The sequence below is a fragment of the Vicugna pacos genome, chromosome 24 (assembly GCF_048564905.1).
Source record: "Vicugna pacos chromosome 24, VicPac4, whole genome shotgun sequence".
Classification (NCBI taxonomy): Eukaryota; Metazoa; Chordata; class Mammalia; order Artiodactyla; family Camelidae; genus Vicugna; species Vicugna pacos.
The window spans coordinates 21,866,644-21,884,393 of NC_133010.1; the positions used below are offsets into that span (position 1 = coordinate 21,866,644).

The following is a 17,750-nucleotide window of genomic DNA, read 5'->3' on the forward strand; positions in this document are numbered from 1 at the left end:
CATAATGATTAAACTTGTAACACTTGAACTTTTGAACGGGAATGCTTAGGTTTATTTTGCTTCTTAAGATTATACTGAAAGAATGTGAGAATAATTTCTTTTTAAACTCTCCAAACTGTGACTTGATCATAAAATGCGTTGTGTTCTTTTTTTGGGGCATCACAACACCATTCACTACCAGAACCAAAGACATAGGGTGTAAGCAGAGAGCAAAATTCTGAGTTCACAGCCAAAGTGAGGTCAAAGCACACCCAGTATATTTTTCAGAACATAAATGACTTACATTTAAAGACACTACAGGAGGAAAGTGCTTCACTAACTCCATGTTTGCCAGACAAAAGGAAGGAAGGAGGGAAGGGCCTTAAATAAGGACCTAGGTGGAAACAAGGGTTTAAATAGAACTACTCAGGAATGTAACAGGGAAGAACAAATCTGGCTCCTATTAGATCTGTTCCTTTAGCTCTAACCCTGCGCTCTGTTTCCTATGCTTAGTCATGCTGGTTCTGTACCTTTTGTAAAAGAAGCTGCCCACAGCCTGAAATAAACAGGAGAGCCCATTCTCAAGGCTCTGACCTTTAAGGGTATAACACTTTTCCATTCGTATAGAGAGAAAAAGCTGCAGAACAGAGAATAACATTTGTCTGGTTGGAGGTTTACAGGAACACCATGACCTGACCTACGTGGACAGCTGCAAGAACAAAGGATTCCAACACTAAGACGTTTGCAACAACCAACCACACCCGCTCCCCTTTTTAGTGTAAAAGGAGCCTGAATTCTGGCTTGAGTAAGATGGTTCTCTAGGACATTAGTCCCTCACCTTCTCCATCTGCTGGGTTTCTAAGTAAAGTCACTAGTCCTTGCCTCAACAATGCATCTCTTGATTTATTTGCCTGTCATGTGGCAAGCAGTACAAGCTTGGATTGGTAACAGGAAAAGTAAGCAGTGTCAGAAACATATGGGCATTTCAAGTTAATTTTCATCTTGAATTGCAACCAAATACAAAGCAAGTGTAGTAACCACTATAAATTAACGCTGATTCACAAAAATGGAAATTTTAAAAATTAATAATAAAGTTTTTATGTTTTCTCCCTTCTGAATCTGACTTCTGGAGAAGACGTAACCCAAATATTACAAAATAAGGAGTTACAATTCATTTAAGAAACATTTATTATTCCCTACAATTTCCAAGTTAATTTGACACGTTGCAGGGGATTTGGAGGAATAAAAGAGACTTGATATGTGCATGAAAGTTGTAATTTAAGATTCATTATGATAAATGACACTTCAATAATTCAAAGAACTATAAGATTTTAAAGGGAGAAAGCCACCACTTTTAGTCAAAGTGTTTTAAAATGGTATCATGAACGAGGTGGCACTGGGCTTAGAACTTAAACAACAGCTAGGATTTCAACAGCACGAAATGAGGGGAAACTGTTTAATTCAGGCAACACGTATGAAACTTCTGCGAAGAAACAGGAGCGAACAGGGCCACTGGTCGAAGGACTCATGAAATAATAAATAGTAGACAGTTACTAGAGTGTGAGGAATTTTACATGGAAGTTTAAGGAATTGATGTAAAACTGAGTCATTTTGTTTTTTAATGAAAGGAGTCTGAAATAAAAATCAAGATCTAGGCCACAGCTGCTTTATCCAGTCGTCTGTCAATGGACATTTAGGTTACTTCCATGTCTTGGCTATTGTAAATACTGCTGCCATGAACACTGGGGTGCATGCATCTTTTCAAATTAGAATTTTCTCTGGATATATACCCAGAACTTATTTACAAAACAGAAACAGACTCACAGACATACAAAACAAACTTATGGTTACTAAAGGGGAGGGGGGGCGGAATTAGAAGTTTGAGATTAGCAGATACAAACTACTACATACAGAATAGATAAACAACAAGTCCTACTGTAGAGCCCAGGGAGCTATGTTCAATAGCTTGTAATAACCTATAATGAAAAAGAATATTTAAAAAGAATGTATTTCTATAACTGAATCACTATGCTGTACACCAGAAACTAACACAACACTGTAAACCAACTATACTTCAATTAAAAATCAAATCTAGTGAAATTAATTTGCATTTCATGACGAATTGAACAGGAGAGCAATTAGAAGTAATGTGACCCTCTCAGAACTAGAGCTAGGTAGCAAGATGGATGGGGAATGAGGTGGAAGAAACTGACTGAAGAGGATGTGCTAATTAGATCAGATGCTGAAAACGAGAGAATATGAATAAAAGAAAGAAAAGGTCTGAATTCTTTGGAGTAATAGTTGGAGCTAATTTGATAAATGATAACTTCTAGAGAAACCATGTAGTAAGACGGAAAAAGGAAGTTGAGGGAAACCTTTGGGGGGGGGGTTGAGAAGGTGGAGATGGGGAAGTCAGAAAAATAAAAGCATCAGTGGAGTTTCAGAGAAGGCGAAAGCTAAGAAGCAGGTGGTCAATAATACCCAGTAATGCAGAGAAGAGAAGGATGAACAGAGGAAAACAAAGCTATCAAGTTTCATGAATAGATAATTGCTAAATGTTGAGTAAAGAGTTTTGTACAAACTGTGCTTTGGGAGGAGGGGAGAGTCTAGAACTTCAGGCAACACTCGTCAAGCTGGTTGTGGGTTCTGAGGCTGGTGCAGTGATCAGAATGGATGACCTGACAAGGTCCTGTGCAAAGAAAGGAGAATATGCTGAAGGGAAGTGGGATTTCAGAGCCTAAAATGCAGCCAAGCACAGGCCACAATATGGAATATGGGCCACGGGGACTAGAGGTGAACGTTTAGCAGAGACCAAGACAGATGCTGATTGTGATCAATTTTGCAAAATTCCGATGTCGCTTGCAATACTCCTTTTGCACATGGTTTACCATTTTCATTCTGGAATATGAGTTTGGTCTAAAACTAGAGTGGAGATGAAGGAGCATAAGCAGTGTGTCCAGGTTAGTTTTATGAAGTTTTAGAATGAAGGGAAAATGTGTATGATTTGCAATGGCCAAGAAAGCTTATAAAGCAGTATTTTTATTATTTTACTTTTAAAAAGAGAGAAAATTTAGTTGAAAGGAAATTATTATATATGTAAATAAGAGAGGAAATTAATTTCTGAACCAAAATTTAGATGAGGTTAAAAAAAAAAAACACAGACATGATCTAGCACACGTTTAGCAGAACTAAACTTGAAACAGAAAAGGGATTAAAAAGAAAGAAAACTATTGACCAAAATGTTCTTAGTAGGGAAGACGGTGGGAGTAAAACTTTTGAAGCTGAGAAAAGTTTAAGAAGCTTTATTCTTCTCAATGAAACTGGATTGTACATCTTTTGCTAAAATTAGTAAGAGATAGGATGAAATTGCTGGCTTGAGGTGAATGGTAAATACAAGGAACAACTTGTGAGGAAACAGAAGTGATGTGAGAAGAGTAAAATGAGGTGAGGCAGCCAGGACAGAAAGGATGCAGCCAGACGCATGCTGTGGTTTTTCCCTGCAGCGCTGGACAGTCCAGAAATAGCACCACATTTTGCTCCCGTTCAGTGCTTAATTCTCCTGGATTTGCAATTTGACCCCCTGGTGTCTGAACTTTAATCTGCATGACTGCTGTCACTTCATTTTCTTTTGTGCTTTCCCATTTATAGTCACAGGCTGTGGTTTTATTTTTGTCAAAAAAAAATTTTGTTCAAGAAAACATCTGATTATAGTGTACACAAAATTGCCCTCCAGAGAGGAAGGGCTCTCTTTCTGTGACCAGGAGCTCAAGTGCAGACAGGGCCTACAGGGACTGAGTAAAGCTGATTCTCAACCACCGGCTGGAGTTCTGAGTGAAGTCTCCAGATTTGGGGGAAAGATTGCATGCAGGGTTGGCTTTAGCATACCAGGTGGATGGCAGAGATTTATTCTTTTTATGTAAAGGACGTCAATGTTGAATGTTGCATGGAATTTTCTTTCAGGAATTTCATCCCCACCATTAATGAGGCTTATAGTTAAATAACCTCACTTATGCTTTCAAATTTCCAGAGTTTCTTTGGTCCTTGGAGAAATGCCCATTGAAGGCCTTAGGAGCCCTGGGGTTCCATCAACTGTTTCCTTCTCCCGCGTACAAAAATGTGTAAACCCACGTATTGTGGCTTTACTAGCATGAGGAAATTAGTTCCAGCATGATAATGACCTGCCATCTTACCTGAGACACAGAAGAATGTAGCCTGAGGCAAATCATTAGAGAAGCATTTGCATTTTTGAAAGCCATTATTAGGAAAGTTATACAAAGAGAAAAATAGATCTCAGAAGAGACAACAATGAAGGTCAGCTAAGGCCCTTGGATAGTTTCCAAAACCATCTTAAATGTTATATTTTCAAATGAAATTTAGGCTGGAATTCCAATTATGACAACAGAAGTATCTTTTGAGTCCTGGTACCCCCCACTAAATAACAAATTATATTTTAATAAAACTGCACTGAGGGCATTATCAATCTCATTACATCCGACTTTTCATTTTAAGCCTCTGACCACATAAGCCTATAAGAGGTGGTTCATTGTGGAGGCTCACAGGATAGTTCAGTCCATTCCTTTTGTTCCCCATGGTTGTGACTTCCTTCCCAGGAAAGGTGGGTTGTCACATGGGACACATGCCTTAGCCTCCCCACCCCTTGCTGTATGGTAAAGAACGTCCAGAAGATAAGGATGAAGAAGAATCAGACTGCAAAACTGGATATTCTTATGATATCAAGGTACCAAAGTGATCCATCAGTACAGGAGTACTTCCCGGGGGGTGGTAATCAAGGAAGACATTTTGACTGAAAAACAGCAAGCTCCCCCTTCACCCAGTCCTTCATCCGCTCCCTGCACAATTCAAGTGTTAGAAGAATGAAGAAACTCACTGTTGGGATGTCCAAGTATCAGCCAATTAACCAATGCAATGCCCTGAATTCTATATATACCTTCCACACTTCTTTTTATTTCCTTACTATGGTGCTCTCAGCAGTTGGGGAATCTTAACACACCCTCCATCAAACTATAGGTGGTCTCCAGTCTTCAGGCTCTTCTCTCTTGACCAGCAATCGGTGCGCCAAACGACCAGGGCTGAAGGCGAGCCGTCTAGGCAGATTGCTGACCTGAACCCAGCCCCTGATCAGACCAGGAAGAAGCCAGTGCTTCTCTAATCACCCAGCCCCCAGTCTGGTCCTTCTCCCAAAGTCTGACACCTGCCTGCTAGATCCTGTGCACTGCCTAGGATATGAAAAGCGGTCGGAAAGCATACACTTCTTCCCCTTGAGTTTCTCCTAATAAACACTCTTCCAGAAAGCCTGGTGTGTGCCTTCGGGTCACTAGCTTCGGTTTCCTCAGTTGTTTTAATTAGTTCCAAGGATTTTCGAGTATTTTTAGATAATGACATAAAGTCAAAACACAATGGCTAGTGAGAAGATAATTAATGACAAGTCAAACTTTGAATCAGCTAGTGAAGGAACCAGCAGAGCGTAAGTTCCTGTCTTCAGCTACAGAAAGCTCTGTTTATCATCCAGTGGGTAAAACGAGCAGTCTCACTTGTTACTCTACCTGTCAAAGATTTCTCTGACAATTTTCTTTAAAATGAAATGTAGCAATGATTTTAGTTCAGTTTTGTTTACTTTTTTTTTAATTTAACACTGGCAGACACAAGAATTGTAACTAATACAGTTACCTGCAGTCCCAAGAATTCACGTATCAATTTCCCCAGCTCATCTCAAACCCATGTTTGATTGGAGTCAGGCAGTGGGATAGTAGATAAGTGAGGCTGTGGTCAAGCCAGACTGGTAACGTAGCATACGTTCTGCGCTTTATCTGGGATCCTGGAAACTACACTGTGGATGGAGAGAGAGAGCTAGAAATCCTATGCCCAGACATTAAGCCAAGCTGGAAACAATGAGGCTATCCAGATATCCCCAAAGAGAAAACCAGGAAGGAGGTTGGGGCATGGACTGCATCAGATAGAACTGATAGTTTTCTGTTGTCTCTATTCCTAACTTGTTTGATTGATCCAAGCACTTCTGTAGCAGCTCTGTCCCAGGATCATTGCTCCCTGACTGTCTCCACAGTCAGGCCTCTTGTCAGGGTCAAGGATGGGGTGAGCCAAGCAGACCTGGCGTGGAGCTCAGCAACAGCGACACGTGAGACTCTGGGCAGAGAGGCAGGCGGGTGTCAGGGAGACCCAGAAGGACGCAAAAGGCAGGTCCAGAACACGGACAAAGACCTCAGGGATGTTGTAGCTGAAAACAGATGTTCAGTCTGGCCTCCTCAGGAGACACTCCTTTCTCTAGGGAGCTTGGGGTTACTAGCAGGAAACCAAGGACCAATTCAGGTAAGGAGGAAAAGACAGTATGGTGGGCTGAATAATGCTCCTCCCAAGGAGGTCCCCCTCAGAATCCCCAGAACCTGCGAACAGGTTACCTTCCATGCAAAAGAGACTTTGCAGATATCCTTACATCAAGGATTTTAGGACCAGAAGATTAGCCTGGATTTTCCTGGTGGGCCCAGTGTAATCACAAGGGTCTCTGAAGAGGAAGCCAGGGGGATTTAAGTCAGAAGATATGTGATGCAGGGAGCAGAGGTTGGGGGCTGGGTGGAGGGAGGAACAGAGAGAGAGAGAGATCTGAAGATGCTAGGCCCCACTGGCTTCGAAGATGGAGGAAGGAGGCCACAAGCTAAGAAATGCAAGTGGATTCTAGAAGCTCGAAAAGGCAAGTAAACAGATTTCCCCTTAAGGTTTCGAGAAGAAACACAACCCTGCTGACATATAACATCTTGATTTTAGCCCACTGAGACCTGTTTTGGACTTCGGGCCTCCAGAACTATAAGATAATAAATTGTATGGTTTTAGCCATCAAGTTTGTGGCAATTTGCTACAGCAACAATGGGAAACTAGTAGAAATGTGTATATATACCTGTTGTCATAAATCTGGTAGAATACAGTTTAAGGTGGTGGTTGGTTGCAAGGTAAAGGCCTAGAAATGTTAAAGTGGAACCAATAGCAACACTGAACTGGCGGCAAGCTACTGACTCCCTTTAGAACCAGGCTGCCATATGTTTTTTCTACCTAGAGGCTCAACTGGCCCCAGAACCCGGTGAGATGCTGAACAAGAAGTTCAGGAATCAGTGGAACCACAGCCAAAAATCAACTCAGTTATCTCCATGCCTGATATGTTCCTTTACAATCGTTCATCCATTCACTCAGCATCTCTTCCTTCACTGAACACTTAGTGAGCCAGGCTGCTCAGTGCTGAGCCAGCGCTAAGAATAAGACGGCTGAGGTTCCTGACCTCAAGGAGCTGCGAGTCATGACCCACAGAGCTGGTGTGACACCTTCTCTGGGAGGAACATTTTCCTTTTTGCTTATTGGGAACTGTCTACCCAAGCCAAAACAGCAAAACAGAGAGGCCCTGTAGACACCAAACATGCACGTGAGCGAGGCAGAGTAAATACAGAGACAAAAGCAGAATTTCATGATCTGAGTACTGAATCCTGTAATCCCCACCTTGGAAAAAAAAAATGAGGAAAGCTATAAAACGATGTGAGTGAAAAGCAAAATGACATGGATATTCAGATTTTTAAAAAATATTCTCCTTCAGAAGCCCTGCAATCACACAAGAATCCCCTGTTGGAAGGCAGCAGAGAGAAATAATGCTTCGAGCCTCAGGGGGAAAGTACAGGGCTCTGCCAGGGACTTTACCGAGCAGACTGAACGAGGCCGGCTGCAAAAGCTGAACCATCTTGAGCAGAATGGAGATTCTAAAAAATGTCTGGAGAATCATCTAGAAAGAATACTCAACCTCCAACTATAGGTTGGTTATTAGAATCCAACACACACACAAAAAAAAAAAAAAAAAAAGGAAAAAGAAGAAATAAAAATAGGGTTTCTCCAAAAGGTTGTAAAAGAAGAGAAGAGGGCAAGGCTAGGCGCTTTTTCTGTAAAGACTAAATAAATATTTTAGGCCACCAGGTGTCTGTCGCAACTCCACATCTCCACCATCGTGGTAGGAAACCAACCGCAGATAATATGCAAGTGAATGGGTTTGGCTGTGGACCAACACAGTTCGTACAAAACCAGGCAACAGGCAGTATTTGGCTCACTGGCTGTGGTTTGCCAACGCCTGCAACAGGCCCTTTTTACGATGAATTTAAAACTCAGACATCAGCTCAAATGCGTGACACTTTTGCCACCATCTCTTGCTGCCATATTCATGGATGAATTTCTGTGTGATGTTGAGCAAGTGACTTAACTTCAGTCAGCCTCTGTTTCCTCATCTACACCCTAAGATTGCTGTGAAGGCTGAACGAAGCGATGCATTAAAACAGGGCCACGCCTGACCCACACTAAACAAACAATAGCAGGCAGCTCTTGCTGCTGCCCTGGTCATCGCCCAAAACGAGTTACTGCACTCTGCTATCAACAGCCTTGCTCTGGCCACGGCCTCTGGTCTCATTATCCATTGTTCTCCCCTGGTACTAGACTCCAAGCCCATATGTACCTATCCTGTTCTTTGTCTTTCTTTGCACTATTCAGAGTTCCATACTCCTCTTTCTTGTTTCACACTGGTTTGTTTTCTTGCCTTTTCAGCTAACTTTAAAAGCTCCGAAAAGCCAAGGCAGTTGTATAATAGCTTGAAGGACACAGCAGGCTATATCCAGTGCTCTAAGAGTTTTGCTCTGATTTAAAAATGAGTCTGAGGTGGGAAATAAAGGCCTCACCAGAAATAGTCTGTGAGGACAGAGAGAAGGTAAACAAGCTATTTCCAGAAGCCGAATAAACCGAGGGCTGTAGAAACAGGCTCAGGGACTCCAGGCCCAGGGCATTTCTGATAGTGAATATGACATCACAGGAGTACAGACTCCTTTTATATTTTCTGAAAGCCTTAAGGTTCCTTGCATAGACTCAGACACCATAAGCCACTGCAGACAGCACATAGGCACAGAGGGGGAGGCAGATGCTGCCTTTTGAAGTTATCAGTCTTTCTGGCACAGAAAAAGAGATGACCAGAATTTCTTCTCATTATAAGTACAAAATTCTTTTCTGGCCCATGTGTTCCATCTTCTTAAAAGTCGAGACTGCGTGTAGGAGTCCAAGGAATAAACCTCATTTGGGAAGTCAACAGCCACATACTGTGTGTGCCCAGGACCTCCTCCTCTTCTGTCTCCCCCACTGGACCTCCCACCCCACCATGAGGGCACATGCAGGAGGGGTCAGAGCTGGCTGACAGCTGGAGGGAAAAGCACGAGCTTTAACCCTGGGAAAGCCTGACACCTGATGCTGGATTCTTGGCCAAGATAAGGGCAGTGGGGGCTGTTCAGGATTTCTCACCACAAAACAGAAGCAGTAATCACGTGACGCGACGGAGGTGCGAGCTAAGGCTAAGGTGACAGTCATTTTGCAGTATGTGAGTGTTTCTCAGATCAACACTCTGTGCACCTCGAACTTACGCAGTGTTTTATGTCGATCATATTCTGATAGCTGGAAACTAACAGCAACAGCAAAAATATAAACCGGGAGGAAGGAAAAGAAGTCCCGAACTCTCTCAGAGAGCCACACTCCAGCACTGCCAGCTTCCTGGACCACCAGGGCAGGATACATGCAAACCTGAACTCAAGTGGGGCATGAACGGGAAGCAGAATTCTCACGGGAGAATCTCTGTTCACCCAGAGCCAAAGCAAAAAAGACACCTTTCTTTGGCACTTTCACTGAATCCCACATATTTTAGTATGTGATGTTTTCACTGGGGGTCAGTCCTGACATGTTCTCATTTCCAACAGGGTATATTTTGACCCACAAATTATTCCATAAATACATGAAGAGGTTCAACTTCACTCAAAATCAAGAAGGAGAAAATAAAAACAAGATATCATCTGATTTCCTCTAATGGGCAAAACACAGTTTGGGTGGGGACGTGGAGATGGAGAAATTCACACGTAGCTGATAGAAAGCTAAACTGACACCACTGTTCTAGAGAACACTTTAGAAACACCCCATAAAGAGGAGAGGCGCAAAATCTGAGCGCACGATTCCAACGCCAGCATGTTTCCTAGGAAGTGTGCTCATTCAGGGACACAGAGATGTTTGCCAGTCTCTGCACTCACAGAAAACAGCACGCAACTGAGCGTGGACCACAACTTGCTCCTGCAGTAAATACTACAGTTCACTTAAAATGAGTGAACCAGAGCTGTGCGTGTCAACAAGCACCTCAAAGCAACGGTAAGTGGGGAGGAAACAGAAAACTGGGGAGAAAAGACACAATTCTCTGCGACACAATTTCCGTAATATTCAAGTTCCCCAAATGTTGTTTAGCATCTTTAAACATTCTGTGTAGAAAAATACAGATAGGAACGTTAAAATGATATGAACAGATTCGGTCTCACTTTCAACTTAGAACCAACCAGAGTGAGCCGACCTCACACCCCTCATCACGCAGAACACCCCCTCCTAGTTGTCCTGCCTGCATGTAACTTCCCCAGGCAGCAGCGTCTAGTCAGGGCATGGCTGAAGCTCTCCCTTTTTCCCACTATAAAGCTTGCCTCGCCCTCTGCCTGCATTTGAGTCTCCGACAAAACACACGTGTTGGGGGCTGACTCCCTAGCAAAGTCTGAATAAACAACCTTTGCAAATTCTCAAAAAAAAAAAATCAGAGTATTGATTATTCCACATAGAGATGCAGAAGGGCTTCGGGCAAGTACCACAAATGTTGTAAGCTGAATTATACATACCGAAAGAAGCTGATACGCTGACTGACGGTCAGTGAGACACTAAGACAAGACGTGGACAGCACTGGCCGTTCCTGGGCCCACGCACTGCCCCAGTTCCTTTGTCGGTCTCATCCTGGAACCTGGATGACACAACATACTCCAGTTATCACTCTAAAAATCTTCTCTTTTTTATTTTTAAACTAAGTTGAGTTAAATTTCTGTTATTGGCAACCAAAAAAATACTTCTAAATAATCCTGAAAGGATGGAAGTTTCAGAAAAGTCTCCTTTCCTGCAACCAACAGGCATCCTGACCGTGCAAACAGGGCTGTTTTGGGTGTAAGGGAAGCATATTCGGGGGTGGCATATCCTGCAGATTTCTAAGGAGGATAAAGGATGTCAGAGACTTGAAGATTCAAATTCAATTTAGAAGCAGACAAGATCCAGCGAGACAAAAGGCAAAGGTGAGACATAACAGTTCATGGGGGTCTCCTCCTTCTCTGGGAGAATTGAATGTCTGCCTGGCTAAGGCCCCCTCTAGTCACTGTGTCACTGGTGTGTCCCTATGTCCCAGTGAAAGATAAGTCCCCTGCAGTTTCCTACGAAACCAAGTCCTGAAGAGTGTCTGGAGTTCTCCTCCAGCTGATGGAGCAGCCACTAAATTATTCCTATCAATTAGGCCTTTACTCGGGGAAATCGTCCCATTGAGGGCATGCCCCCTTCATCCTCTAATGTCCCTTTGGTCAGACTGCCCTCTTAAAACATCCGTCTACACCTGCTGAGTGCCGCTGTGCTGTAACCCCGCCTCCCTGTGCTGCCCTCCAATAACACTGCAATGACAGATATGTGTGACCTTTGAACTGGGTATTTCTACTCTCAGGATAGGCTATGAAAATAAGATCCCCAAAGGAACTTGTATTATCTCTCTATCTCCAGTATTTTACAACTTTCCCCTCAGAATGATTCTAAAGATGTGATGGTTAATTGTATGTGTCCAGCTTACGGGGCTAAGGAATGCCCAGCCAGCCGGTATAGCATTATTTATGAGTGTGCCTCCATGGGTTAGCACTTGCCTGAGTCGACCGGGTAAAGCACCTCACCTGCCCCAGTCGGGTGGGCATCACTCAATCCACTCAGGGCCTGACTGGAACTAACAGGGCAGAAGAAGGAAGAATTTGCTCTCTTGCTTGAAGAGGACATCAGCCCCCTGCCCTGGTTCCGGGGCTTTCAGACTCCAACCAGGACTTCCACCCCCATTCTCAGGCTCCAAGTCTCAGACTGAATTTCACTACTGACTTCACTGTTCCTCCAGCGGCCGACCGCAGAATCACGGGACTGCTCAGCCTCCATGACCATGTGAGCCAATTCCTATCATAAATCTCCCCCATTATACATACATACATGTAATACCTACATTATATATGTATATATAATGCTCTGTTGCTTGTTTCTCTGGAAAACTGATCAACACATCATAAAATCTTTATTTTTAAGAGGAAAGTACTCTTTTAGAATCTAGGGTTTTGGGTTTTTTTTTTCATGATTTCTTTATTTGTAATACATTCCCCTTGTTTTGCTCTGTCTCTAACTGGGTGCAGGCAAATTTGCCACATCATTTGCATGTTTGGTGGTCTTAAAACACACTCCTCTTTGTTCCATATTTTTATATTGTTTTCAAAATATCTGCTGAGTTGATTGCTTTTCCCCAAAACAATATGGGATTTTTAGAAAGCTTATCATTCGATTCTCCCCAAGCATATCACCCATATTTCATGTAAATTATTTCAAATGGCTTTTACAACATGCATAAAATAATTCATGCAGAATTTTTTCTGAATAGGTTTTCAGCAAATTGGAGGACAGGGAAAATGAAAGCACACGTACATCTGACTGCAGTGTTATTAGCACTGTACATCATTTAGGGTAAATTCTTGGCCAAAAGTCAGGGAAAAGGGTTGTTCTTTTCCTTCCTGGCTCTACATTGATTAATTGGTTAGCTGTGAAAAACAAGGAATGAAAAAAACTCCAAGAGATAAGCATGAGTCACAAGGGTTTGTGACAGAGTTTTTTAAAATTTAGGATAATATTAACTAATAATCAGATATTAACCACACTGCTCAGCCTTCTGCTCATGTGGTTTCATGCCTGACTGCTCCACACATCTGTGCACAACGGGAGACCCTTACCACCTCCAACGTGCCTGTCCCCATCTGCGGAGGGTGGGCAGAAGAGGTGTGTGTGCAGCCAGCCTCGTGGTCACATCAGGACTGTTCTCCCTTACAAAATGGCCTCTCTCCAGCTTTCACAACCTCAACAACTTAGGGTAATGACATCCAATTACAAATTTGCCTTTCTATTTAGAATGCTGAAAGACTACACCAGTTCTCCAGTTGAAAATTACTATGAAGTGGTAGGTATAGAAAAATTCTCACCGTGCAGTAGGAGATAAGAAGAACGACAGCTATTTCATTCTCTTAATTCTCTGCTTTAGTTGAATTAAGACCTCTTGGCACACCCCCAACCTCAGTCCTTCCTATCAACGGCTGCAGGAGTCTTGAGGTTACATTAAATTTCTGCATTTGACCAAGACAAGTGTCTACCTGGCTTGACAAAATCACAGTCACAACTAATGATTAATTATAATATTATTATTATCTGATTAATTAATATGATATTTTGAATAGCCTTACCATTATAACAAAACGTTATCTGGCCTGGGCATTGTAAACCATGGCTGTAGTGACACCACTGTTTTTACTCCCCTCACCACCTTCAGGATCCTGAATATTCTACCCTGCTAATAGAAACATTAAATTTACACTCACATTTATATTTTGCTGGAGACACTTAATATGCTTAATAAGTATGTCCACACACCAATCACCCAAAATACGGTGTAGTACATGATGGTGCCCTGCCTACATCCCCTGAGCCTTACACAAAGGTCTTTCAACTGCCTGAGAAGTTTCCCTCGAAAAGGAGGGCTCCCTTCTGCTCGCCCGAGTAAGTCAGAAGTGCCAGAAAATTTAAGCTTCCCTTACCACTCAGAAACAACCCTCAACAATTCTTGATGGAGGTGGGGGTATAAAAACCCCAACTCCCTGCTTCATGGAGGGAGAAAAAACTGAGGCACATGATGTGCACAGAATCCCTGAGTTCTCCCAGAGGATTAAGCTCCAGTTACAAACAATGGTGCTAGCTTGATAATGCACCTTTTTTTGGCTGTCCTCACCTTTGTGGCTCACTTCCCAGTCCCATACCCCTGTCTTGGGATTATCTTCCAAATAAATGCTTTAATTTAATTTGTCTCAAGGATAGACCCTGGGGAACGCAAACTCACACAAGTGGCCTACTGTCTATACGTGTGGCAATGGTTGTTAGCAACTGTGGGAAGGATGAGGGGACATCCACTGCCATAAATCTTTCATTGAAAACACAACTTCAAAAGTTTCTACCTGCAGTGCTGATTCAAACTACCATAAGTTTTCCACAGAGAATTTATTCTGAAATTCACAATGTCTAGACTTTGTATTGATTTAACATAGTGGGAAAAATCAGACAATCAATCACTTGACTTGGTTGATAAATTCGGGCAAAACAGTGTACCTGGAGACCTAAGAAGACACACTATGAGAATAAAGATCGAGGTCTAGTACATAGCAAGGACTCTCAGCTTGGAAATCTGGATCTGCTAATTAATTGTGGAGATTTTACCTTCTAGAAGTTCCGAAAGAAGCAATGTTTTTATCCTTTCTTACACACTAATTTTATAGTTTTACTATATGCAGAAACTTTAACATAGAAATATGATATTCCAACTTTGTATTTCCGTGGTAAATAAGCTATTTATTTCTGTCTATATTCTTGTGTTTTTTTTAATCCTGGGGGATGGATGGATGGTTATAATGTCAATCAGTGAATAGATTTTACTTATTTTAGCTTTATATTTGGGATTCTCTTCAACATGAAAACTTAAGTGGCTTGGAATTTTCTTGCATAACTTATTTGACCATTGCTTCTTTGCATCACGTAATTTATCTTTTCATCATCTTCTCTTCCTATCCTGTATATGTATTTTAGATCTCCTGTTTTTTTATACATAATTATTTTTGTATTTTAGTTCTCTATTCTCCAAGTCTTTTGCTCTTTCATTCATAATTTCATGTCTTCATCATTTTCTTCTAAATTCTTAGAGAAGTCATTAATCCCATCTTGAAAATCACTGATTTGGTTCTCTGAAGTCACTTAAAGATCTCTGATCTAGTTCTATACTGGTCTTCCTCAACCCCATAGAGGAAATTCAGGGCAAAAGAAGGGAATCAGTTTTGAGGAAATAGGCTGTTCAAAGAGGGATTCTTAACCCTAGGGTGTCCATGGGTAGAATTCAGGGGTATCCATGAACTTCGATGGGGAGAAAAAGTATCTCTAGTGAAATTTAACAATCTTTCCACAGTTTACAACCAGAGTAGAAGTAGAAATGCCTGTGAGTTTTTCAGCATTAGAAAGCATAGCCATTTTAATGTCAAACAACAGTTGTTACATATATATCAAAAAATCATTTACACTTTCACCACTTTGAAATTATCAAAGTCATTTATCAACTCTCCACATTAATGTAATTCTAATCAACATGCCAGAAAATTTGTTTGTGGGACTTGAAAATTGATGCTCAAATTCATATAGAAGACTGAGGACCAAGAACAGTCATAAATATTTTGAATCAGAAAATTAAAGAGCACAAGTATCAAGTTATTATTAAGATACAGCACTTTCAGGACAAAACAATGCGATATTGATGCATAAAGAACAGGGAAAAATAGAGGGACTAGACACAGAGCTATTCATCTATGAGTTTTGTAATTGTCATTACAAAGCAGCAAGAGAAAGTACAAACTATTCAAAAGTGGTCTTGAAACGTTCGGGTAAACTTATAGAGGCAAAAAAAAAAAAAAAAAAACCAAAAAAACCAGAACTCTTAACCTAGTATAGGGAATTATAAATTCCATATAGACTAATAATTTAAATAGAAAAAGTAAAACTTTACAAGTTAGAATCTCAGGTTCAAAAGAAGTCCTTAAACAAGACAAAATGCACGTGAATGCACAAGGAGTTATGATGATTTTTCACTCCACTGGAATTAAATGACAAAAGATTCATAGGCAAAGTTCAATTGCAAGATATTGAATGGGAAGGGAGATTTTCAATGGAACCAAAAGGATTATTATCCATAATAAAGATATCTCATTATATCTTCTAAGTAGATAAGAAAATAACATGAAAAACAGCAATTATAGAAACATGCAAAATTCACAGAAGGTGGTTAATCTCATTAGTGATTGGAGGAATGAAAATTAAAACAATAGTACAATATTATCTTACATCCATTATGTTAGAAAATATTACAAAGCTTGACTATGCCAAATGTCTATAGGAATGTGGGAACCTGAGGCATTTCATAGAGTACTATAGGGAGAATAAATTCATGCAAGTGACTTTGGGAAAAATAATGGCTATATGCAATGAAGTTCAAGATGCACGCACATAACCAATGATCCAATATCTCTATTTCTAGAAATATGCTATAGACAAACTCTTAGACACCAGTGGCAGTGATATTTATTAAGCGTTGGTTGTCACAGCAAAAAATATAAATATTTTCCCAGTAGAAAAATGAATAAATGAATTGTGGTAGAAATACATAATAAATATCTTTACAGTAATGAATATGAATGTGGCAGAGCCACATGTATCAACAGATAAATCTTAAAAATGTAATGTCAAGAAAACAAAACAAATACCAAAATAATACAAACAAATGATGACATTTATGTAAATTTCAAAAATATTTAAAATAATTTTACCTATTATTTAAAGATATAAACATATATCAAAAGCATCAAAAATATAAAACCAACTTTAGGATAATGGCTAACTGGAAAAGGAAAAATGGGGAGAGGACAGAAATTAGCATAGCATAAGTTCCAATTCTATCAATGATATTTTAGTATTTAAGAAAACCTGCAGTATAGTGTTAACAGTATGGAGATACCTCAAAAGACTTACTACATGATCCAGCAATCCCACTCTTGGGCATATATCCAGATGGAACCTTAGTTCAAAAAGATACATGCACCTCAATGTTCACAGCAGCACTGTATAAAACAGCCAAGACGTGGAAACAACCTAAATGTCCACTGACAGATGACTGGATAAAGTAGTTGTGGTATATTTATACAATGGAATACTACTCAGCCACAAAAATAATAAAATAATGCCATTTGCAGCTACATGATGGACCTGGAGGTTGTCATTCTAAGTGAAGTAAGTCAGAAAGAGAAAGAAAAATACTATATGATATCACTCATATATGGAATCTAAAAAAAAAGATGAACTTATTTACACAACAGAAACAGACTCACAGACATAGAAAACAAACTTACGGTTACCGGGGAGAGGAAGGAGGTGGCAAGGGATAAACTGGGATAAATGACTTTCTGGGATGATAGAGACTACAGGGTGCCCACAAGTTAAATGAAGGCTCAAAACAAGTCATATTCTTCCAGCATTTCTGAAAACTGAGAATACAAAAAAGATCCAAAACCACAGCTGGTCCCTGAACGGTATGGGTTTGAACTACACTGGTCTACCGATGTGTGTTTTTTCTCATCTGAAATTGTCTCAAATGTCTCAACTTAAGTAATCCAAGAACTAGAAGATGTGTCAACCTTTTTTGTCATTATTATTACTCAGAAACCAAAGCCAGGACTGTTGGAGCTGCCTGCCCCAGACATTGTCTGCACCCCGGGGTGACCACGCCCACACCTGGTGTGACCCACCTGTGCATGGTGTGGATGGAATGCTCAGACTAATGCTCTCTTTCCAACAAGGTTTCACCTTCTACATCTTCGTTGTGCTAAGCAGGGAGAGCCTTCTCCCCCAATACTTGGCTTTGACTGATATTCTCCACATACAGAATAACTAAAAAACTGGTATTTTCACGCTTACAGCTACCAAAAATATTCCTGTCTCTGCCTCGTGTATGAAGATTTTACCGC

At 40.9% G+C, this 17,750-nt stretch overlaps 1 protein-coding gene across 1 annotated transcript in view; it reads right to left on the reverse strand.

Annotated features, from left to right (window-relative positions):
• The window catches only part of METTL4 (methyltransferase 4, N6-adenosine), a 395,043-nt gene that overhangs the window by 54,026 nt on the left and 323,267 nt on the right, over nucleotides 1-17,750 (reverse strand). The window contains exon 11 of the transcript XR_012063887.1: nucleotides 10,719-10,837. The gene's annotated coding sequence lies outside the window, so the exon portion shown is untranslated. The remainder of the gene's footprint in view (nucleotides 1-10,718; nucleotides 10,838-17,750) is intronic.